The sequence below is a fragment of the Oryctolagus cuniculus genome, chromosome X (genome assembly GCF_051225735.1).
Source record: "Oryctolagus cuniculus isolate XC-2025 breed Fujian yellow rabbit chromosome X, ASM5122573v1, whole genome shotgun sequence".
Lineage (NCBI taxonomy): Eukaryota > Metazoa > Chordata > Mammalia > Lagomorpha > Leporidae > Oryctolagus > Oryctolagus cuniculus.
Genome location: NC_142888.1, coordinates 44,314,018 through 44,338,493, shown reverse-complemented (window position 1 = coordinate 44,338,493; position 24,476 = coordinate 44,314,018). Strand labels below are relative to the sequence as shown.

The following is a 24,476-nucleotide window of genomic DNA, read 5'->3' as shown; positions in this document are numbered from 1 at the left end:
AAGAAGTTTTTTTTAAGATTTACTTTATTTATTTGAAAGACAGTTACAGAGAGAGGTGGAGACAGAGAAAGAGGTCCTGCATCCGATGGTTCACTCTCTAGATAGCCACAATGGCCAGAGCTGCGCAGATCCGAAGACAGGAGCCAAGAGCTTCTTCTGGGTCTCCCACGTGGGCTCAGGGGCCCAAGGACTTGGACCATCTTCTACTGCTTTCTCAGGCCACAGCAGAGAGCTGAATCTGAAGAGGAGCAGCCAGGACTAGAAATGGCGCCCATATGGGATGCTGTTGCTTCAGGCAAGGGCTTTAACCCGCTGCACCACAGCGCCAGCCCCTGGCAACTGGTATTATCACTGTGTTGTTTAGTTTTAATTTTTTTTGTCTTTTTTACAGTTTTAATTTTAATCACTCTGACATATGTGGAAATATATTTTGCTGTGGCTTTAATTTGCATTTTCCTGAGGATTAAAGATCTTGACACCTTTCCATGTGATAATTTGTCACCAGCATATCCTTTTCAATGAATTGTCTGTTCGTATCTCTGGTCATTTTTCTAATTTGACTCTTTGGGTGTTTTCTCTTCAATTCTGAGAGTTCTTTATATATTCTAGAAACAAATTTATATATTCTAGAAACTTCATTTAGAAGTGCAGTTTGCAATTATATTCTCCCAGGATGTAATTTTTCTATCCTCTCCACATGGGCAAAATTTTTAATCTTGGTAAGTTACAATTCATAAACTTTGCCTTTTATAGATCATAATTTTGGTGAAAAGCCAGAAAACTCCTTAATTTCTCGAACATTTTTACCTACTTTTTTGCTAAATATTTATATTTGACATTAAAATTCATGATTCGCTTTGAATATTTTTCATAAAAGGTATGATATTTAGGTTGCTGTTAATTTTGTCCTCTATGAAAATACAATTGCTCCAGCAACACTTATTGAAAGGGCTCTCCTTCCTTAATTGGCTTGCTTTTGCTCATTAATCAAAAATCTTATTTGTATATCTACTTCTTGATTCTATATTCCACTGCTATGTGTCTATTTCTCCATCAATATTAAATGGTCTTGATTAATGTAGCTATATGAGAGGTCTTCAAAAGGTTCATGGACATGCATACTATGGAAGAATTACACACGAATTTCAAATTTTTTGCACCAAAATAAACTTATTTTTGAATTCAATTTTTGTGAAATTTCTGAAGTATCTTCATATAGTAAGCATTAATATTGGATGTTTCCACTCTATTCTTATTTTTCAAGATTTTTTAATTTAGTTCTGTAACTAGAATAGCTGTAGTATTTACACAGAACATATTAGAATTTTGTTAGGGATTGTTAGGGACCAATTTGAGGATAATTGATATCTTAATTATATTGAATCTTCCAATCTCTAAAGATTGCATTTTTCTACATTTATTTAGGGGTTTTTATTTCTTTCATCAGCATTTAGTAATTTTCTATTTTTTTTTTTGAAAGGCAGATTTAGACAGTGAGAGAGAGAGACAGAGAAAAAGGTCTTCCTTCTGTTGGTTCACCCTCCCAAATGGTCGCCACAGCCAGCACTGCGCCGATCCGAAGCCAGGAGCCAGGTGCTTCCTCCTGGTCTCTCATGTGAGTGCAGGGCCCAAGGACTTGGGACATCCTCCACTGCCTTCCCGGGCCACAGCAGAGAGCTGCACCGGAAGAGGAGAAACCGGGACAGAATCTGGCCACCCAACCAGGAGGATTAGCCAAGTGAGCCGTGGCGCCAGCCGAGTACTTAATAATTTTCTTTTTTTTAATTTTTTATTTAGTAAATTTAAATTTTCAAAGTACAGTTAATGGATTGCAATGGCTCCCTCCCCCCATAATTCCCCTCCCACTCACATCCCTCCCATCTCCTGCTCCCTCTCCCATTCCATTCACATCAAGATTCACTTTCAATTATCTTTATATACAGAAGATCAATTCAGTATATCTTAAGTAAAGATTTCATAAGTTTGCACCCACACAGAAACACAAAGTGTAAAATACTTTTTCAGTACTAGTTATAGCATTACTTCACATTGGACAACACATTAAGGACAGATCCCACATGAGGAGTAAGTACACAGTGACTCCTGTTGTTGACTTAACAATTTGAAACTCTTGTGGGATCCCCTGGCATGATTCTAACTCCACCATTTGGGGAAAGTCTGATTGAGCATGTCCCAAATTGTACATCTCCTCCCTCTCTTATTCCCACTCTTATATTTAACAGGGATCACTTTTCAGTTAAAATTTAAACACCTAAGAATAATTGTGTGTTAATTACAGAGTTCAACCAATGGTACTAGAACAAAACAAAGAGAAAATACTAAAAGGGATAAAGTATTACATTGTACATCAAGAGTCAGGACAAGAGATGATCAAGTCACTGTTTCTCATGGTGTCCATTTCACTTCAACAGGATTCCCCTTTGGTGCTCAGTTAGTTGTTGCCGATCAGGGAGAACATATGATATTTGTCCCGTTGGGAAAGGCTTAATTCGCTCAGCATAATGTTTTCTAGATTCCTCCATCTTGTTGCAAATGACCGGATTTCTTTGTTTTTCACTGCTGTATAGCATAGAACCCCTAGTAAACATGACCAAAAGAGATCCTCATGATGACACATTGTAATTAAACTCACCACAGTGAAACAGAAAGAAAAGATCCTAAAATGTGCAAGAGAGAAACGTCAGATTACTCTCAGAGGATCTCCAATTAGACTCACAGCTGACTTCTCATCAGAAACCCTACAAGCTAGAAGGGAATGGCGAGTCACAGCCCAGGTACTAAGAGAGAAAAACTTCCAGCCCAGAATATTATATCCTGCAAAGCTCTCATTTGTGAATGAAGGTGAAATAAAGACCTTTCATAGCAAACAGAAATTGAAAGAATTTTTTGCCACTCGTCCAGTCCTGCAAAAGATGCTTAAAGATGTGTTGCACACAGAAACACAGAAACACGGTCATCAATATGAAAGAAGGTAAAGATAGGAAACTTCACAGCAAAAATCACAGGAAGTTCAAAGCATACATTAGAAAATATCTTTGGCAAATGACAGGGCAAAGTTACTACTTAACAATAGTCACATTGAACGTTAATGGCCTCAACTCTCCAGTTAAAAGACACCGATTGGCTGACTGGTTTAAGGAACATAACACATCTATTTACTGCTTACAAGAAACACATCTTTCCAACAAAGATCCATACAGACTGAAAGTGAAAGGCTGGAAAAAGATATACCAAGCCAACAGAAATGAAAAAAGAGTGGGCATAGCCATCTTAATATCAGACAAAATAAACTTTACCACAAAAACTGTTAAGAGAGACAAAGAGGGACACTATATAATGATTAAGGGATCAATTCAACAGGAAGATATAACAATTATCAATGTATATGCACCTAATTACAGGGCACCCGTTTATTTAAAAGATTTGTTAAGGGACTTAAAGGGAGACTTAGACCCCAATACAATAGTCCTGGGGGACTTCAATACTCCACTATCAGAAATAGATCAACAGGACAGAAGGTCAACAAGGAGACAGTAGATTTAAACAAACTATAGCCCAAATGGATCTAACAGATATATACAGAACTTTTCATCCTACATATAAAACATTTACATTCTTCTCAGCAGTATATGGAACCTTCTCTAGGATTGACCACATACTAGGCCATTAAGCAAGTCTCAGCAAATTCTAAAGAATTAGAATCATACCATGCAGCTTCTCAGATCATAACGAAATGAAGTTGAAAATTAGCAACTCAGGAATCCCTAGAGCATATGTAAACACATGGAGACTGAACAGCATGCTCCTGAATGAACAATGGGTCATAGAAGAAATCAAAAGAGAAATCAAAAATTTTCTGGAAGTAAATGAGGATAACAGCACAACATACCAAAACTCATGGGATGCAGCAAAAGCAGTGTTAAGAGGAAAGTTTATATCAATAGGTGCCTACATCAAGAAATAGGAAAGGCACCAAATAGATGAGCTTTCAATTCACCTCAAGGATCTAGAAAACCTACAGCAAACCAGACCCAAATCTAGTAGGAGAAGAGAAATAATTAAAATCAGAGAAGAAATCAACAGGATTGAATCCAAAAAAAAAAAAAAAACATTACAAAAAATCAGCCAAACGAGGAGCTGGTTTTTTGAAAAAATAAACAAAATTGACACCCCATTGGCCCAACTAACTAAAAAAAGAAGAGAAAAGACCCAAATCAATAAAATCAGAGATGAACAAGGAAACGTAACAACAGATACCACAGAAATAAAAAGAATCATCAGAAATTACTACAAGGACTTGTATACCAGCAAACAGGGAAACCTATCAGAAATGGATAGATTCCTGGACACATGCAACCTACCTAAACTGAACCAGGAAGACACAGAAAACCTAAACAGACCCATAACTGAGACAGAAATTGAAACAGGAATAAAGGCCCTCCCAACAAAGAAAAGCCCAGGACCAGATGGATTCACTGCTGAATTCTACCAGACATTTAAAGAAGAACTAACTCCAATTCACCTCAAACTATTCAGAACAATCGTAATAGAAGGAATCCTCCCAAATTCTTTCTATGAAGCCAGCATCACCTTAATCCCTAAGCCAGAGAAAGATGCAGCATTGAGAGAAAATTACAGACCAATATCACTGATGAACATTGACACAAAAATCCTCAATAAAATTCTCACATAGAATACAACAACACATCAGAAAAATCATCCACCCATATCAGGTGGGATTTATTCCTGGCATGCAGGGGTGGTTCAATGTGCGCAAAACAATTAACGTGATACACCACATTAACAGACTGCAGAAGAAAAACCATATGATTATCTCAATGATAATCTCAATAGATGCAGAGAAAGCATTTGATAAAATTCAACACCCTTTCATGATGAAAACTGTAAGCAAATTGGGTATGGAAAAAACATTCCTCAATACAATCAAAGCAATTTATGAAAAACCCACAGCCAGCATCCTATTGAATGGGGAAATATTGGAAACAGGCACACTGAGATCTGGTACCAGACAGGGATGCCCACTCAAACCACTGCTATTCAATATAGTTCTGGAAGTTCTAGCCAGAGCCATCAGGCAAAAAAAAAAAGAAATTAAAGGGATAAAAATTGGGAAGGAAGAACTCAAACTATCCCTCTTTGCAGATGATATGATTCTTTATTTAGGGGATCCAAAGAACTCTACTACGAGACTATTGGAACTCATAGAAGAGTTTGGCAAAGTATCAGGATATAAAATCAATGCACAAAAATCAACAGCCTTTGTATACACAGGCAATCCCGCAGCTGAGAAAGAACTGCTAAGATCAATCCATTCACAATAGCTACAAAAACAATATAAATACCTTGGAATAAACTTAACTAAGGACGTTAAATATCTCTACCATGAAAATTACAAAACCTTAAAGAAAGAAATAGAAGAGGATACTAAAAAATGGAAAAATTTTCCATGCTCATGGATTGGAAGAATCAACATCATCAAAATGTCCATTCTCCCAAAATCAATTTATAAATTCAATGCAATACCAATCAAGATACCAAAGACTTTCTTCTCAGACCTGGAAAAAATGATGCTGAAATTCATATGGAGACACAGGAGACCTCGAATAGCTAAAGCAATCTTGTACAACAAAAACAAAGCTGGAGGCATCACAATACCAGATTTCAGGACATACTACCGGGCAGTTGTTATCAAAACAGCATGGTACTGGTACAGAAACAGATGGATAGACCAATGGAACAGAAGAAAAACACCAGAAATCAATCCAAACATCTACAGCCAACTTATAGTTCATCAAGTATCCAAAACCAATCCCTGGGGTAAGGACAGTCTATTAAATAAATGGTGCTGGGAAAATTGGATTTCCACGTGCAGAATCATGAAGCAAGACCCCTACCTTTCACCTTACACAAGTATCCACTCAACATGGTTTAAAGACTTAAATCTATGACCCGACACCATCAAATTATTAGAGAGCATTGGAGAAACTCTGCAAGATATAGGTACTGGCAAAGACTTCTTGGAAAAGACCCCAGGAGCACAGGCAGTCAAAGCCAAAATTAACATTTGGGATTGCATCAAATTGAGAAGTTTCTGTACTGCAAAAGAAACAGTCAGGAAAGTGAAGAGGCAACCAACAGAATGGGAAAAAATGTTCGCAAACTATGCAACAGATAAAGGGTTGATAACAAGAATCTACAAAGAAATCAAGAAACTCCACAACATCAAAACAAACAATCCACTTAAGAGATGGGTCAAGGACTTCAATAGACATTTTTCAGGAGAGGAAATTCAAAGGGCCAACAGACACATGAAGAAATGTTCAAGATCACTAGCAATCAGGGAAATGCAAATCAAAACCACAATGAGGTTTCACCTCATCCCGGTTAGAATGGCTCACATTCAGAAATCTACCAACAATAGATGCAGGAGAGGATGTGGGGAAAAGGGACACTGACCCGCTGTTGGTGGGAATGCAAACTGGTTAAGCCACTATGGAAGTCAGTCTGGAGATTCCTCTGAAACCTGAATATAACCCTACCATTCAACCCAGCCATACCATTCCTCGGAATTTACCCAAGGGAAATTAAATTGGCAAACAAACAAGCTGCCTGGACCTTAATGTTTATTGCAGCTCAATTCACAATAGCTAAGACATGGAACCTACCCAAATGCCCATCATTTGATCTATTGAGTTCTTCATTTCATTTTGATTTCTCTTCACTATCACACTTTCCTGTTCTACTAGTTCCTGCATTTCATTTTGATTCCTCCTTAAGATTTCATTTTCATGAGAGAGATTTTCTATCCTGTCCAATAAGGATTTATGTAGCTCAAGCGTTTGTTTTTAAAAACTTGTAAATGTTCTTATAATTTTTTTGAAATCGGCATCTTGCATTTCTTCCATCTCATCATCTTCATAATCTTGGCTGGGTGTGTCTTGTTCATTCGGGGGCATCATAATGTTTCCCTTGTTCTTGTTTCCTCTGTTTCTGCATTTGTTGTTTCACATTGTGGAGATATTCTTTGGATTCTTCTTCCCTCACTGTGGTGTTTTTTCTTGTTATACTATGACTGTATTAAGTGGACTGCCTGATTTTGATGGAGCCTTAGCAGCTTGAAATGGGTGTGACCAGAGAGCTCTGTTTGGTTCCTCAGGGTTAAGGGTGTGTCAAAGGTGACACTCCCAGGTTAGGCGTGGTAAATATCTCTCTCTCTTTCTTTCTTTCTTTCTTTCTTTCTTTCTTTCTTTCTTTCTTTCTTTCTTTCTTTCTTTCTTTCTTTTTTTGATTCCGCACAGCTGAGCGGAATTGAACGTAGTTAGCAGGCGAATGATATACCCACAGGAGTCAGAGATCATAATCTCTTTCCCAAGGACCACACAGGGAATCTGTTCTGCCCTCAGTGTGGGCCCAAATTCTCCTGCAGTCTCCCACTGGGTTGCCAAAGTTACCGAATTGTGTCGTCTCTGGAGAGTACTCACGTGAATTCCGTGGGTTCTCTCACCCACCGTCTCTTCTTTCACAGTTTCAGTTCATTAGCTCCACACAGTCACTAGGTCCTAACCTCCTGTTATTTCACCCCACCCCCCTGGAGTCAGGTTTTTCTGCTTGGCTTGGGCAGGTGCAACCCTGAGGTCACACTGCTTATGACATATGTCCAAAATGGCGCCTGCTCTTTGTCTTGCTCGCCTTTGAGAGGTGAGCAGAGAGAGAGAAAGTCGTGTCTGTGCCGGTCACTTTTTTTTTCCTCTCTCTTCTAGTTAGCCTGGTGAACTTTCCCCCACGGTGCTTCAAGCCTCATTCCCTCCCGGCTCCTCCTTCTGCTTTCCCACCGGTGTCTCGGGCTATTGAGGTTCGGCTCACCTTGCGTTCCAGTGCTGGTGCGTTGATTCTGCCACTTGTGTCCTGAGCCATGGGCTCCCACTCCCTCCACGTGGGTCCACCATGAATCACTAGTTCCGGAAGAGTTTCCTCTCCTGTTTCTTCCCCAACTCTTCCTTGAACCTGCAATATCTCCACTTTTATTAAACTGTCTCTTCCCAGACTATCAGTGTGCTCCCTTCCTCTTCCACCATCTTGCTGGAAAATCCTAATATTTTGTTAAATATATTTCCATCCAAATTCATAAGAAGTATTGGTCATTGTTTTTCTTTTGTTGTTATTTTTTCACTCTCTTTGTCAGGTTTTGTTTTTAAGTCTCCTGTATACTGGCCTTATAAAATGAGTGTGCCTTCCTTTTCTAGTTTCTAGATGAAATTGTGTGAAATCAGTACTTATTTTTCTTTAAAAGTTTAATACAATAATGCTCCAAGAAAACCACTGAGCCTGGAGATTTTTTTTTTTTGAGGAACTTTAAAATGCAATTTCACATTATTTTATGGCTGTAGGAAAATTTATATTATATACTTTTTATTGGTTTAGTTTTGGTAGTTTTTGACTTCCACAAAATTGCTCCAAAGTTTCTAAGTTGTTTTTCTTATATGCAATTTTTTTCAAATTAATCCCCTTTCTAATGACTATAGAATCTGCTGTGATACCCTCATTTCATTTATGATATTGATAATGTGTCTTTTCTCTCTGTATCTTTCTAGAGTCTTATCAATTTTATTTATTGTTTCAAAAACAGATTGTATTTCAGGGATTTTCTATAATGTTTTTTGATCTTCAATTTCATGATATCATGCCAGAAAAATTAAGTGCTGATAGTTGGCAGATGGACAAGTTGTAATCTCTGATCCCCAATCAGCCATTCTGACCCTAAGGATGGCAGTAAGCAGAGGGCAGACTCCCACTGCCTTGTTCTTGGTTTATACTGAATGAAGGAGTGATATCAGCTCCCTTCTCAGGTCTTGCTGACATCAGGATAAATGGGAACCCTGCTGCTGGCTAGCTCTGCCTTGCACCACTTCATTCCACTTTATTCACTTACTGAGTGAGGCTGTCACCTCAGCTCCTCACTGGGCCCCATCAACAGGGTGGAAGCGGAATGAACTGTGCTAAATAGCCTTTGCTCACACCACCTCATTTACTCTTGTTGATGCTGGATGGGGGTGATGAGGCCCAACTCCCTGCTGGACCCCACTAACACTATCAATGCAAACTAATCCGAGTGCAACCTGATTCCACTAACCATCTGATTAATGATTAGCTTCCCACTCAGGATTGCCAAAATCACTCTGCTGAGACAATGAAAGTACTGCTGTCTTTTTCCACTAGGCAGGGCATGTAGGATTGGCTTTTGTCTTGGCCTTGCTAACACCACAAGGCAGGGCAATTAAGAGCATCATCGGCCGGGCGCCACGGCTCACTAGGCCAATCCTCTGCCTTGCAGCGCCGGCACACCGGGTTCTAGTCCCGGTCGGGGCGCCGGATTCTGTCCCGGTTGCCCCTCTTCCAGGCCAGCTCTCTGCTGTGGCCAGGGAGTGCAGTGGAGGATGGCCCAAGTACTTGGGCCCTGCACCCCATGGGAGACCAGGAAAAGTACCTGGTTCCTGCCATCAGCTCAGCGCGGTGCGCCGGCCGCAGCGCGCAGGCTGCGGTGGCCATTGGAGGGTGAACCAACGGCAAAAGGAAGGCCTTTCTCTCTGTTTCTCTCTCTCACTGTCCACTCTGCCTGTCAAAAAAAAAAAAAAAAGAGCATCATCACGGCCGGTGCTGTGGCGGAGAATGTAAAGCCGCCACCTGCAGTGCTGGCATCCCATATGGGCACCGGTTTGAGTCCCAGCTGCTCCACTTCTAATCCACTCTGTTCTATGGCCTAGGAAAGCAGTAGAAGATGGCCCAGATCCTTGGGCCCCTGCACCCACGTGGGATACCCGGAAGAAGCTCCTGGCCTTTCCGGATTGTCCCAGTTCCAGTCGTTATGGCCATCTGGGGAGTGAACCAGCAGATGGAAATATCTGTCTGTCTATGTCTCTCTGTCTCTCTCTCTCTTCTTCTCTGTAACTCTGCCTTTTAAATAAATAAATAAATAAATAAATCTTTTTTAAAAAAGAGTATCATCACTTGCTCCCACAGGTTTGGCATGGGGATAGAAGGTTGCCCCTCACTTGTATCTGCTGAAACCATTAGGTGGGAAAATTTTTCCCATGTTTGGCTAAAGTCGAGAAGGTATCCTCCAAAAGATTTTCTATTCTGATAAATTACCCTTTTTCTGGAGTTTGGCCATGAGGAAAAGATTTTACTTGCAATTTGTGTGTGTGTGTGTGTGTGTGTGTTGGTGTTTCTAGCTTGTAGGCTTATCCAATATCCTGTCTAGGATAGGTGAGAGGCACACAGAAAACTCATTGCTACATTGTTCCTCAAGCCCTGAAATCACTTGACAGAGGACCTATTATTTCTGTTTTCAGAATCTTCCTAAATCTCTTGGTTGTGTTATAACCATGGGTTTTCAAATGTCAGAGAGCATCTAGGAAGAATGAGGCTCTTCTACTTTGGTCAGAACTGAATCTTCTAGGACAAAATCACTTATTTTTTTTAAAAGAGTTATTTATGTATAGAAGCGATAGAGTTACAGACATAGATAGAAAGGTCTTCCATCCTCTACTTCACTCCCCAAATGGTCGCAAAGGCCAGAGCTGGGCCAATCTGAAGCCAGGAGCCAGGAGCTTCTTCTGGGTCTCGCATGTGGGTGCAGGGGCCAGAGCACTTTGGCCATTTTCCACTGCTTTCCCAGACCATTAGCAGGGAGTTGGATCAGAACTGGAGCAGCTGGGACTTGAACTGGTGCCCATACGGGATACCAGCACTGTAGACAGAGTCTTAACCTACTATGCCACAGCACCATTACCACTGATTAAAAAAAAAAAGATTTATTTATTTATTTAAAAGTCAGAGTTACAGAGAAAGGGACACACACACACACACACATACACACCTTCTATCTCCTTGATTAACTCCCCAAATGGCCACAACAGTCAGGGCTAGGCTAGGTCAAAGTCTGGAGCCAGAAACTTCATTGGGGTTTCCCACATGGGTGGCTGAGGCCAAAGTACTTGGGCCATCATCCACTGGTTCCCCAGGCTAGATCAGAAGTGGAGCAACCAAGAGTTGAACTAGTGCTCATAAGGCTTCACACACTGCATCACAACTTTGGTCCCAGAATCAGTGCTTTTATGTATTAATTATTTTGAATTATCTCATTTTTAGTTGCCTCCATATGTTTACCTAGACATAATTTTCATAATATATTAATAATAATAATTTTCCCTCAGTCTTTCCAGTTTTGTCTATTTCACTTTTGTGACTAATGACATTTGCAAAAATTGTAAAATGGTGTTAATGGGGGATAGAAGTGATAATGAAATCCTTGTTTTGAATGAAAATATTGCTTAATTCTCATTACAAATAATAGTGATCTTTTAATTTGAGAAAGAAGCTCTTAATTATATAGGGAAGCATGCATATATCCCTATTTTATTAAGATATATTAGGAGTTGGAGTTGTGGGAGGAAGAATGTTCATGTGGTAGTTGTTAAGATACTGCTTGGGGGAGCCAGTGTTGTGGCACAGCAGGTAAAGCCACCTCCAGCAATGCCAGCATCCCATATGGGCACATGTTCTGGTGCTCTACTTCTGCTCTACTTCTAATCCAGCTCCATGCTAATGGCCTGGGAAAGCAGTGGAGGATGGCCCAAGTCCTTGGGCCCATGCACCCACGTGGGAGACCCAGAAGAAGCTCATGGCTTCTGGCTCCTGGCTTTATTCTCCTCCAGGCCTAGGATATTGTGGCCATTTGGGGAGTGAACCAACAGACAGAAGATCTCTGTCTCTCTCTGTATCTCTCTCTCTGTGTGTGTGTGTGTGTGTGTGTGTGTTTATTAACTGTGCCTTTCAAATAAATAAATAAATCTTTTAAAAAAAAGATTCTGCTTGGGATACCTGCATCCCATACTGGAGTGCCTTGGTTTGAGTTCCAGCTTGGATTCCAATTCCAGCTTTCTGCTAATGTGCATTTTGGGAGACAAAAAAGGCCTAAGTAGTTGGGTCCCTGCCATGCACATGGGAATCTGAGATTGAGTTCTGGCAACCTGGCTTTGGACCACTCTAGCCCTGGCTATTGCAAGCATTTGGGAAGTAAAACAGTTGATGGAAGATTCTCTCTCTCTCTCTCTCTCTCTCTCTCTCTCTCTCTCTTTCTCTCTCTCTGTGTGTGTGTGTGTGTGTGTTTCTCTCTCTCTGCCTTTCAAATAAAAAAGCAAATTATGTGCTATGTGCACAGGTAGAAAAGCTGCTCTTGTAATACATTTACTGCCCTTTTAAATTACAAATTCTGTGAGGTTTATAATACCCTTACATGTAGGATTAACAGGTGATTACTTCTGATGAGTCCATTTCTCAAAATAATGGCTAAAGTCAGAGACACTAAAGTCAGGAAAAAATATTAATGGGGGATTAGGTTTTCTTTGCTTGAAACCGGGTGTCCATATTTTACTCAAAACTTGAACAGAGAGAAGTCTCTAATACAAAAAGTAAACATTTTATTTCATCAGGCTCTGGAGAATCAAGTATACATGCATTTTACATTGAACAAAGCCAAAGGGGGATATTCTATGTAATCTGAAGAATAATCTGTCAATATACTTACTGTTCATATTTCCAGTGAAATTCAATGGAATTTCAATTATGAGTCAATCTACATAAAGCAAGCTTAATTTTCACCATGGAAAAAAAACCAAGATGATAATAAAGAATACATACAAGGCCATAAAAATGAGTTTACCATGGCTTCTGAACATAAAAAATATAAAACGTTCAGATAAAAAGTAGGTTCCATAAAACATTTTCCCATATAAACAAGTATACTAGTTATTTCTTCCTTTTTTTTTTTTTATTTTTTGACAGGCAGAGTGGACAGAGAGAGAGACAGAGAGAAAGGTCTTCCTTTTCCGTTGATTCACCCCCAAATGGCCGCTCTGGCTGTCGCGCTGCAGCCGGTGCACCGCGCTAATCCGAAGGCAGGAGCCAGGTGCTTCCTCCTGGTCTTCCATGCAGGTGCAGGGCCCAAGTACTTGGGCCATTCTCCACTGCCCTCCCAGGCCACAGCAGAGAGCTGGGCTGGAAGAGGAGCAACCGGGACAGAATCCGGTGCCCCGATGGGGACTAGAACCCGGGGTGCTGGAGGATTAGCCTATTGAGCCATGGCGCCGGCCAAGTATACTAGTATTTCAAGTGCAGTCTTCGTACTGTTGTCTGAGTAAAATAAATCTACCTGGCTAGGTAGTGATTGGTAAAGGCAGATAACAGGAAAGTTCACTGAAAGTTACTTAGTCCTATGTCTCTTGTGTCCCAATGTGGCAGACAATAGGAGTACTGCCAAGGTAATACACTTAGCAATTAAGTGAAGGAAGGAAAAATGGTATCATCATTATCAATCTTGACTTTTTAGCTAAGTCAGCATAGAGTTGACTAATGATCTCCTTTTTCCCAAATAGTCTTATTATGAAAAAGATACTTAATACTATTCTTGGCACTTGTTGCTGACAAGTCATAAAGTGCAACTTTCCAAGGGACTGTAAATGTCAAATGGGAGGAAATGTATGCAAGTACTGCAGCAGTATTTGCAGAGAAGATAGTACAAAAAGGATGGTTGGTGGGGGGGAATCACTGAAGAGCATTAGTCAAGCAGATTACTCTTTTTATCTATTTGTTTGCTTCCTTTCTCCTAACAGGTGAAGATACCTTATGCAAAATTTTTAATACATTACAGAAATTGCTTCAAAAAATAAATTCAGAAGAAGCAAGAAAAGCTAATAAAAGAGAATGAGGAAGTAGAAGGAGGAGAAAAATGAGCAGTAAGTATATTACTCTAACCAATATTTTTCCAGTACTACTTACCTATCAGGCTGAGATTATTCTTACCCCTTTTTCCTACTTCCAGATACACTAATAAGGAGAACAGTGGAAGAGAGCAGGATCAAAAGAAGACATCTTATAAAAGTAATCCTTGAGGATGAAAATACAAATCATAAATTCCAAGAACCCAGATTTTGTTACTGCCAGATTGCTTTACACTATACAGAATAATGATCAGGAGAAGGCTGAAAAAAAGATTCCTTACACTGTGCACCAAAATCTAGATAGTATTTCCCTAAGGATGCCTTTCACACAATTACAAAAAAAATCTGAATTCAGTGATGTGTGATAAAATGTCAGATCTCTCTTTTAATTGAAAGTATTACTAAATTCAAGATAGCACACAGAATACTAAAAGAATAAGAAGCCAAATAATAAGTGTATTGTGCTTGTTTGGGAATTGACTTTACCTGTTTGAAGTTTAGTATATGGTCTGGATTGTCCAAAGTTATTTTCTTTTCCCTAAAGTAGTTGATCAATTTTATACTCTCATTCTTTTGGAAGTGTGACAACTGAGATTGTCTCATTTATAGCAGTGAAATGTTAGCTTGTAGAACACTTTTGTGAAGTAAGAATAAAAAACCTACTGATTGTGCTATTTAATTCTTTATTAATAAAAGTGACTTTAACATTTAAAGGTTGTAAAATCTTTCACAAATTACTCAACCACTCCAAGTCTCATTGTCCTTATTTTAAGAAGTCATAGGTACCTACCTCACAAGATTTTGGGGAGAGTTTAATGAAATCAAGTATGCAAAGCAACTAAGATAATAACTGGTATATATCTGATGTTCAGTAAATATTATTTCCTTTCATTTCTGTTTCTCTTTACTATATAGCTAGAAATGAATCTGTCGCCTTCAAGTTGGAAATCAATTCATTTGAGAGGGCAGGGAAAAAACACATCAAACAAATAGAGGAACAACATCCTTAAGACCAGACTTACATAAGGTTATGACAAGAAATAACACTCTCTCAAGTTTTACGTACTTAAACAATGAAAAACAGGAGTCCACATTTTCCTATAGTTTATTGCCTTTTCTTTGATATTTTTATCATAATACAAAAGTCCATGCACTTTCACATTTCAAGCATTATAATTTCAAGATATTTACATATGCTAACAACAGTAACTCTCACCATAATCAGTTATAAAAACTTATTGAAATTAAAGCACTAATTTATTTTTAAAGAAATCCATTGCTTTTATATCCATATGAGAGTGAATAGGTAATGAGAGGAAGAGTATGTTTGAAGATGAGGTAGATGTAGAGGGGAGGGGAGATAAAAGAATAGCTTATGCAAAAAGAAATAAATACCTTGGAATAAATTTAAACAAGGACGCCAAAGATCTCTTTGATGAAAATTACAAAACATTAAAGAAATAAATAGAAGAACACCAAAAAAATCTTCCATGTTCTTGAATTGGAAGACTCAATAACATCAAAATGTCCATACTACAGAAAGCAACTTACAGATTCAATGTGATCCCAATCAAAATACCAAAGACATTCTTCTCAGATCTAGAAAAAAATGATGCTAAAATTTATATGGAAACATAGGTCTACTGCAAAAGGCAGTGGTCATACTTCCATAGAAAACCATCTTGCTTTTGTAAGGGGTCAAATTATTTAGGGGTCAAATAATTTCCAGGCTCTGGCTATAAAGTTTCACAATTAATGACTCAAAATACTAATACTTTACTCAGTTATGTTTCCTTCCTGTGCATTACTTGGCAATTTTCAAGAGGGTTAGAAGTTGTTTATCCCTGACTTTTCAACTCATAAGGAAAGGAATAAAACTATGGGGTGTGTGAATGAGCCTTGGTATTTTTGATATTATTAATAGTTCATAGTATTAATAGTAACTGTGCTATAGTTGAAACTGGCTTTAACTGTTAAGATTGTATACAAGGATGTTTTTGTATACAAAGGGTGTTGCCATGCTTGGTTGTAAATAATTTGCTGTCTCATGTTGGGTCAGAAAATGAAATTTCATTTATGCTGAGAAAACAGCCAAACATAAAGCGGTTCCTGAAAATATCTACCAATCATTTCACAGTGCACTTTTTTTCTCTTCAGTCTGACATGAAGATTCTACTTGTCCCACAGAGAGCAGGTTCTGACACATTTGAACATTCCCAATCCCTTAGACGCTCCTTAGAGCTTGAGGCTCCTGGGCCAATTGGTTTGGGAAGTACATGGAAGGCCTGTTTGATGGATTCTGCCAATAAACACCTAACTACTATTTTATCATTAGATAAAAAGAGAAAATTTTCAATTTTTGTTTGGACATTAGGGAACAACTTGCTGGAAGCCCAATTCACCATCAAGAAGTTCTTAGACATCTTCGATCTTTTTGACAGCATAACTTTGGTCACGTGGCAGGTCCAACATGATCTTGCCATCCCAAAACTTTGTTCTTCATTCCAGCCTGTATATGTGATTCCCTCCAGAAATCTGTTGTGATGCTGAACATGCTGCATTTCATCTTCAGGGTTAGAAGCAGTATGTATCATGCCACAAGACCTATGCCAGTGATAAGTTTTTTTCTTTATCTGTATCTCTGGTATTAGTGTTTTTTTTTATCTGTTTCAAAGAGTTAGTAACATACCAGTATGGGATGCCAGCGCTGCAGGAAGAGGATTAACCTATTGTGCCACGGAGCTGGCATCTGAAAATGCTTACTTTTATCAAGTTTACAATCCCTTTACAGAAACTACTCCACCTGATTAATCCTTTATCAATTTGTCTCCATTTTTACTACTTTTTTTTGAAGATTTTATTTATTTATTTGAGAGGCAGAGCTACGAACAGACAAGAGAAAGGTCTTCCTTCTGCTGATTCATTCCCTAAATGGCTGGAGCTGGACCTATCTGAAACCAGGAGCCAAGAGCTTCTTCTGGGTCTCCGTCGCAGGTGCAGAGGTCCAAGTTTCAGGCCATCTTCTACTGCTTTCCCAGGCCATAAGTAGAGAGCTGGAACAGAAGAGGAGCAGTGGAGACATGAACTGGTCCCCATAAGGGATGCCGGCGCTATAGGCAGAGGCTTAGCCTATTAGCCTACAGTGCTGGCCTCCACATTTTTTACTTCTTGTTCTTGATATTTTAGTGTCCAATTTATTTTCAAAAAATTTTTATTAATAGAAAGAGCACAGATTTAATGTATTTCATAGGTACAAGTCTTAGAAGAGAACCATACTTTCCTCACTCCTTCTTTTCTAGTGACAAGCACCTTGGCACTTGCTCTTCCTCAAAGGTTTTTCTTTCATTAACAGTCTCTACATCAGAATCTTCAATCACTTTTGATTTATTCATTTGGATGTGTCCCAGTGGTGGTTTATTTTCCAGACACAATTTTCTAAGACAGGATTTTTTTTACTAACAAAAGCATAGCTCTACCCTGGAGTGTAGCTCGTGATTTTATTTTTTGGCTTTAAAATTCAAGGAGGATTCACATTGTTTTCCGTTGAACAGTAATCATTCTCTTTCTCCACAAGTGGCCACTCGATTTTGTTGGAACTTTTAGTTCCTTGATATAGGCTTGATGTGCTCATAACTTGATAGATACTTAGCAGTTTAACACTTTAAAAATTTATTTTACTTTTCATCTATATGAAAGGTGGAATTAGAGACAGAGAGAGAGAAAGAGACTGCGAGAGGGAGAGAGAGAGAGAGAGAGACCTTCCATCCACTCGCTCATTCCGCAAATGGCTGCAACAGCCAAGACTGGGTCAGATCAAATCCAGGAGCCAGGAACTTTGAATTGGGCCAGACCGAAGCCAGGATCCAGGAGCTTCACCCAGGTCTCCCACATGGTGCAGGGGCCCAAGGACTTGGAGCACCTTCCATTGCTTTCCCAGGGGCATTAACAGGGAGCTGGGGCCAGCGCCGCGGCTCAATAGGCTAATCCTCCACCTGCAGCGCCGGCTGCCCGGGGTTCTAGTCCCGGTCGGGGCACTGGATTCTGTCCCAGTTGCTCCTCTTCCAGCCCAGCTCTCTGCTGTGGCCTGGGAGGGCAGTGGAGGATGGCCCAAATGCTTGGGCTCTGCACCCACATGGGAGACCAGGAAGAAGCACCTGGCTCCTGGCTTCAGATCAATGCGGTGCGCTGGCCGCAGCACACTGGCCAGAGCGGCCATTGAGCGGTGAACCAATAGAAAAGGAAGACCTTTCTCTCTGTCTCTCTCTCTCACTGTCCACTCTGCCTGTCAAAAGCAAACAAACAAACAAACAAAACAAAACAACGACAACAAAAACCAGGGAGCTGGATAGGAATTAGAACAGCCAGAGACTCAAACCAGCACCCATATGGGATGCTGGTATTGCAGGTGGTGGCATAACCCATTACACTGCAATGATAGCTCCAGCAGTTAAACTCTTCTGTGGATTTTAATTCTTCTTGTAGCAGACTGGTATTCCCTGCAGGTTTTCTATCACACTAGGAAAATATTGCTCTTCATCATTAGTTTTTAAACAAGTGGATCTATGCTCTTCAGCTTTGTCTCCAATAGATTGGGGTACCATTTATTTTTGTTGTAAAAGGACACAGTAGACATAGCAGATTTAAATGATAAGCCTTGGTTTACAGATGGAAATCTATTTTTTAAGTTGTTTTGAGTAGAATTAAAATGTAGTTGCCTTGTTACAAACAGTGTACCTCTTCTTCAATTTTATCATTGTTTTGACAAAAATTAGGTTATGGAAATAGATTTTCAGTGGAGTCCAAAATTAATTTTGTTTATGGAATGTCTGATAAAAGGATTGTTGTTTTCTCTTCTATGGAGTAAATTCTGCCATCTTATCAAAATCCTGCATCTCAAAGCCAAGAGATCTCCCCTCAAGTGAGCCAACAGTTCTCTCTTCTAAATGGAATGTTTTTTTTTTTAGTTTGACTGTTGCAGTAATTTTCTAGATATCTTACTTTGTATCAGGAAAAATAGTTGTTGATTATAAATCACCAGAGTGCTTACAGGTCTTCTGTCTATAGATGAGAGATTAAAGGATCATGACTTTTATGACTCCTGGGTGCTTCTTTCTAGATTCAGCTGTGACATAGTAAATAGAAGATACTTTGTAGTATGCTTTGAAATTAGAAAATGTGAGCCATTTCAATTTTGTTTATCTTCAAGATTAATTTCTTATTGATATTTACTCCATACTCCTTTTAATTTACATGTGAATTAAAAAATGATAATTTCTCTAGGAAAGGGAGCTGAAATTATGAGAGAAATTATGTTGACCATATAGATCAATTTTTTTTATTTTTTTTATTTTTTATCTTTTATTTAATGAATATAAATTTCCAAAGTACGACTCATGGGTTACAATGGCTTTCCCCCCCATACCGTCCCTCCCACCCACAACCCTCCCCTTTCCCACTCCCTCTCCCCTTCCATTCACATCAAGATTCATTTTCGATTATCTTAATATACAGAAGATCAGCTTAGTATACCTTAAGTAAGGATTTCAACAGTTTGCTCCCACACAGAAACATAAAGTGAAAAATAATAGATGATTTTTTTTAAATGATGATGAAATCAGATCAGACCTATTGTCATGTTTAATCCCAGTGAGAGTCAAGTTGGGAATTGATAATTTCTTTTTTTTTTTCTTACAGAAGATCAGTTTAGTGTACATTAAGTAAAGATTTCAATCGTTTGCACCCCCATAGAAACACAAAGTGAAATATACTGTTTGAGTACTCGTTATAGCATTAAGCCTCAGTGTACAGCACATTAAGGACAGAGATCCTACATGAGGAGTAAGTGCACAGTGACTCCTGTTGTTGACTTTACAAATTGACACTCCTGTTTATGGCATCAGTAATCTCCCTATGCACCAGTCATGAGTTTCCAAGGCTATGGAAGCCCCTTGAGTTCTCCAACTCTTATCTTGTTTAGACACGGTCATAGTCAAAGTGGAGGTTCTCTCCTCCCTTCAGAGAAAGGCACCTCCCTCTTTGAAGACCTGTTCTTTCCACTGGGATCTCACTCACAGAGATCTTTTTGCCCGAGTGTCTTGGCTTTCCATGCCTGAAATACTCTCATGGGCTTTTCAGCCAGACATATAGATCAATTTCATATTGCCAACTTAACAATATTATCTTCCAGTCCATGGACAATTTCTTTAAGTATTCTTTTATTTCTTTCAATATTGTTTTGCCATTTTTGGAGTATAATTTTCAAACATTTTCTTTAAATTTATTCGTAAGTATCTTATGGTTTTAATGCCATTGGAAATGGAATTTTTAAAACTTTAAAACTCAGGCTATTCACTGCAGCAGAATAGGAACACAATGACTATTTTATATTGATATTGTATATTGTAAATTTGCTAAAATTTTCTTAGTTATAATAGTTTTAGTGGACTCTTTAGTATTATATATATATATAAAATCATATAATCTACAGATTGATATATTTCTTCTTTTCCATTGTGAATGCCTTTTTTTCTCCCTAATTCTCCTGCAAGTATCCTCCAGTATGTCGTTGAGTGGAATTAGTAAGAGAAGAGAGACTTATCTTGCTCTTGGTCTCATAAGGAAAGCAATCAGTCTTTTTCTATTAAGTATAAGGCTAGCTTTGCTATATGACAAGTTGAAAAAATCCCATTTTCCTAGTTTGTTGGGTGTTTTTATTCAGAAGGTATGAATTTTATCAAATGTTTTTTCTACACCAGTTTAAAGAATTATTCATTTGTTTGCTTTTTTCCTTTGTTGATGTAATGTGTTTATTTAATAGACTTCGATGGAGCAAGGACATAAGCCTCAGCTATTCTTGCTCATTGCCCAAAAGACAGGTAAACTTTGGAATGTATTCCTTGCCCTTGAATCTCAATTAGATCTCACACCCTATTGCCTTCATACCCCATTCAGCATTCTTTTCTGGGTTCCAAAGGCCCCGCCCAGTTCCAAGAATTCCCCTCCACCTGCTGCCCCCTAACCCGCACCCATCACTAGCCCTCCTTATAAAGGCCTATCCCCTGGGGATCAGGGCCTTCTGCCATGTGTTCCATCAATGTGCATGCGGGCAGTTGGTCATCCACATCTAAGAATTATTTTCTCTGAATAAATTCGGTCTGGCTGTTAATTCATACCTACCTTCTCTCTATTCTGCACCTTTTTCCCTAACATTTTGGTGCTCCGTGTGAGGAGGCACCAATCTGCAACTCTTTTCCTAACAGACTTTTCAGGTGTTAAGTTAATCTTGTATTCCTGGGAAGAATCCCACTTCATTATTGCATACAATACTTTTTACATATTCCTTAATTTGATTTGCTACTATTTTGTTATGAAATTTTACATCTATACCCATAAGATATCTTAGTCTGTAGTCTTCTTGTGATGCTTTTGTCTATTTTTGGCATTAGTCCTATGGAATGAATCAATAAGTGTTTCTCCCCTTCTATTTTGGAAGATTTTGTGAGAAATTGGCATCTATTCTTCTTGAAATGTTCAGTACATTTCACCAATGAAGCCATCTAATGCTGGGTATCTCTTTTTAGGTAGTCTCTTTGATTTCTAATTTAATATCTTTATTCATTACATATTAATTTGTTTTTTCATTATTTTATTGAAATACCTGAGGCTGAGAATTTTCTAAAGAAAAGATATTTATGTAGCTCACATCTGTAAAGTAAAGAATAGGATTCTGACTTCTGCTTGGCACTTATGAAATTCTCATGATAAATGGCATCACAGCGGTAGCAGTAAGAGGGAGAGATCAAATTGTGAAACAAGAAGATAGATTGTGAATCAGAGGTCAGGCTAGCTCTTTTCAAATAATCCTTTTTCTTTTCTTTTCTTTTCTTTTCTTTTCTTTTCTTTTCTTTTCTTTGTCTTCATCCTATTTGTTGAACTCTTTTACTTAGAGTAGGGTTAACCATATGATCGCTAAGTATACTGAAAATACATTATTGTAAAAATTAAGAGTGGGAATCCAAGAGTGAGGGGGAGGAAGGGTTGGAGTGTTGGTGGGTAAGAATGGGGGGTACCACTATGTTCCTAAATCTGTATATATGAAATATACGAAAGTTGCATAACTTAAAATTAAAAAAAAATCCTCTCATGAGAACTAAACAGGAGTCTCACAAAAATACTTTAATTCCTTCCAAGGGCAGTGCCCCTAATGATTTACTTCTGACTAAGTGTCACCTCTTAAAGTTCCCACTACACTGGGGCCAGCATTGTGGTGTGACGGATAAGGCCACCACCTGTGACACTGGCATCCTATATGGGTCCAGTTTGATCCCAGCTGCTTCTTTTTTTTGTTATATACCATTTTTATTGTTCAAAAAATCAAATTTAATGCACAGCATATAAACTAGATGTAATAGAGTCTTTTTTTTCATTTTCGATTCTCTTTATATACAGAAGATCAGTTTAGCATACATTAAGTAAAGATTTCAACAGTTTGCTCCCACACAGAAACATAAAGTGAAAAATAATAGATGATTTTTTTAATGATGATGAAATCAGAGCAGACCTATTGTCATGTTTAATCCCAGTGAGAGTCAAGTTGGGAATTGCTAATTTCTTCTTTTTTTTTTTAACAGAAGATCAGTTTAGTATACATTAAGTAAAGATTTTAACAGTTTGCACCCACATAGAAACACAAAGTGAAATATACTGTTTGAGTACTCGTTATAGCATTAAGTCTCAATGTACAGCACATTAAGGACAGAGATCCTACATGAGGAGCAAGTGCACAGTGACTCCTGTTGTTGACTTTACAAATTGACACTCCTGTTTATGGCATCAGTAATCTCCCTATGCACCAGTCATGAGTTTCCAAGGCTATGGAAGCCCCTTGAGTTCTCCGACTCTTATCTTGTTCAGACAAGGTCATAGTCAAAGTGGAAGTTCTCTCCTCCCTTCAGAGAAAGGTACCTCCTTCTTTGATGACCTGTTCTTTCCACTGGGATCTCACTCACAGAGATCTTTCATTTAGGTGTTTGTTTGTTTGTTTGTTTTTTTGCCAGAGTGTCTTGGCTTTCCATGCCTGAAATACTCTCATGGGCTTTTCAGCCAGATTGGAATGCCTTTAGGGCTGATTCTGACCAGCTGCTTCTGATGTAGCTCCCTGCTAATGTGACTGAGAAAGCAGTGGAGGATGGCCCAAGTCCCATGCACCCATGTGGGAGACCTGGAAGAAGCTCCTGGCTCCTGGCTTTGGTCTGGCCTATCCCTGTCCATTGGGGTCATTTGGGGAATGAGCCAGTGGATGAAGTTCTCTCTCTGTCTCTCCCCCACCATGTGGCCCTTTCAAATAAATGAATTAAATATATTTTTTAAAATGTAGCCCTGATCATTCAGATTCTAGGTGAGGCCAAGGAATCTGTATTTAAAAAAGAAAGAAAACAAACAAAGAATAGAATAAAATTCCCGGGGCCAGCACTGTGGCACAGTGGGTTAAAGCCCCAGCCTGAAATGTTGGCATCTCATATGGGAGCCGGTTCTAGTCCTGGCTGCTCCTCTTCCGATCCAGCTATGGCCTGGGATAGCAGTAGAAGATGGCCCAAGTCCTTGGACCCTTGCACCCGTGTGGGAGACCCAGAAGAAGCTCCTGTCTCCTGGCTTCAGATCGGTGCAGCTCTGGTCGTTGTGGCCATCCGGGGAGTGAACCAGCGGATGAAAGACCTCTCTCTCTGTCTACCTCTCTTTATAACTCTTTCAAATAAATAAAATAAATCTTAAAAAATGAATAAAATTCCCACCATCTTTTACATTGCCACACTGGAGATGAAGCCTCCAACTCAGGAACTCTTGTGGAACAATAAACATCAAAACCATAGCATATGTTTATTTAAATTGTCTATTTTTTCTAGAGTCAGTTTTGGTAGTTTGTAATAATTTTCATTTTCTTGTATATTATCTAATTTGTTGATGTACAGTGGTTAATACTGCAGAATATTATGATGAAGTTATAGCCTGATAAACTCATCAAAGTGAAAATATAGTAGGTAAAAAATGCATTTAGAGAGATAAAGATGGCCAAATTGAAGTCCCCAGTGTTTGGCCTGCTTTTCCATAGAGAAGAATCAAAAATAATTGCATTTTAAGATGAGTATTGGAAGAATTAATATTATTAAAATATCTTTACTATCAAAATTACTTTACCTATTCAACATAATCCCCCACAAAAATACCAAGAATATTCTTCACAGAACTAGAAAAGAATCCTAAAATTCTTAGGAAAGCACTAAAGCCCATGAGTAGCCAAATTAATATTCTACAAAAAGATCAAGTCTAGAATCATTACCCACCAGATTTCAAGACAAACTGCAGAGCTATTGTAATGAAAACAACATGGTACTGAATAAAAACAAACACATAGAACAACGGAATAGGATAATTATGCCAGAAATGAATCTGTACATCTACAGCCACCTTATCTCTGATGAAGTTTCCAAAAACATGCCATGGACAAAGCATGTTTCAATAAATAGTTACAAGAAAATTGGATATACATGCGCAGAAGTCTGAAAACTGACTCCTATCTCTGACACTGTATAAACTCAGGGGGCTAGCATCATGGCACAGTAGATTAAGCTGTCACCTGTGACACTGGAATTTCATATT

At 38.8% G+C, this 24,476-nt stretch overlaps 2 pseudogenes; both read right to left on the bottom strand.

Moving 5' to 3' along the window:
* Positions 1-15,793: 15,793 nt before the first annotated feature.
* LOC100356837 (N-acetyltransferase ESCO2 pseudogene) lies at positions 15,794-16,978 on the bottom strand (annotated as a pseudogene).
* Positions 16,979-17,101: 123 nt separating this feature from the next.
* Positions 17,102-18,623, bottom strand: LOC138847539 (N-acetyltransferase ESCO2 pseudogene; annotated as a pseudogene).
* Between the last annotated feature and the right edge of the window lie 5,853 nt (positions 18,624-24,476).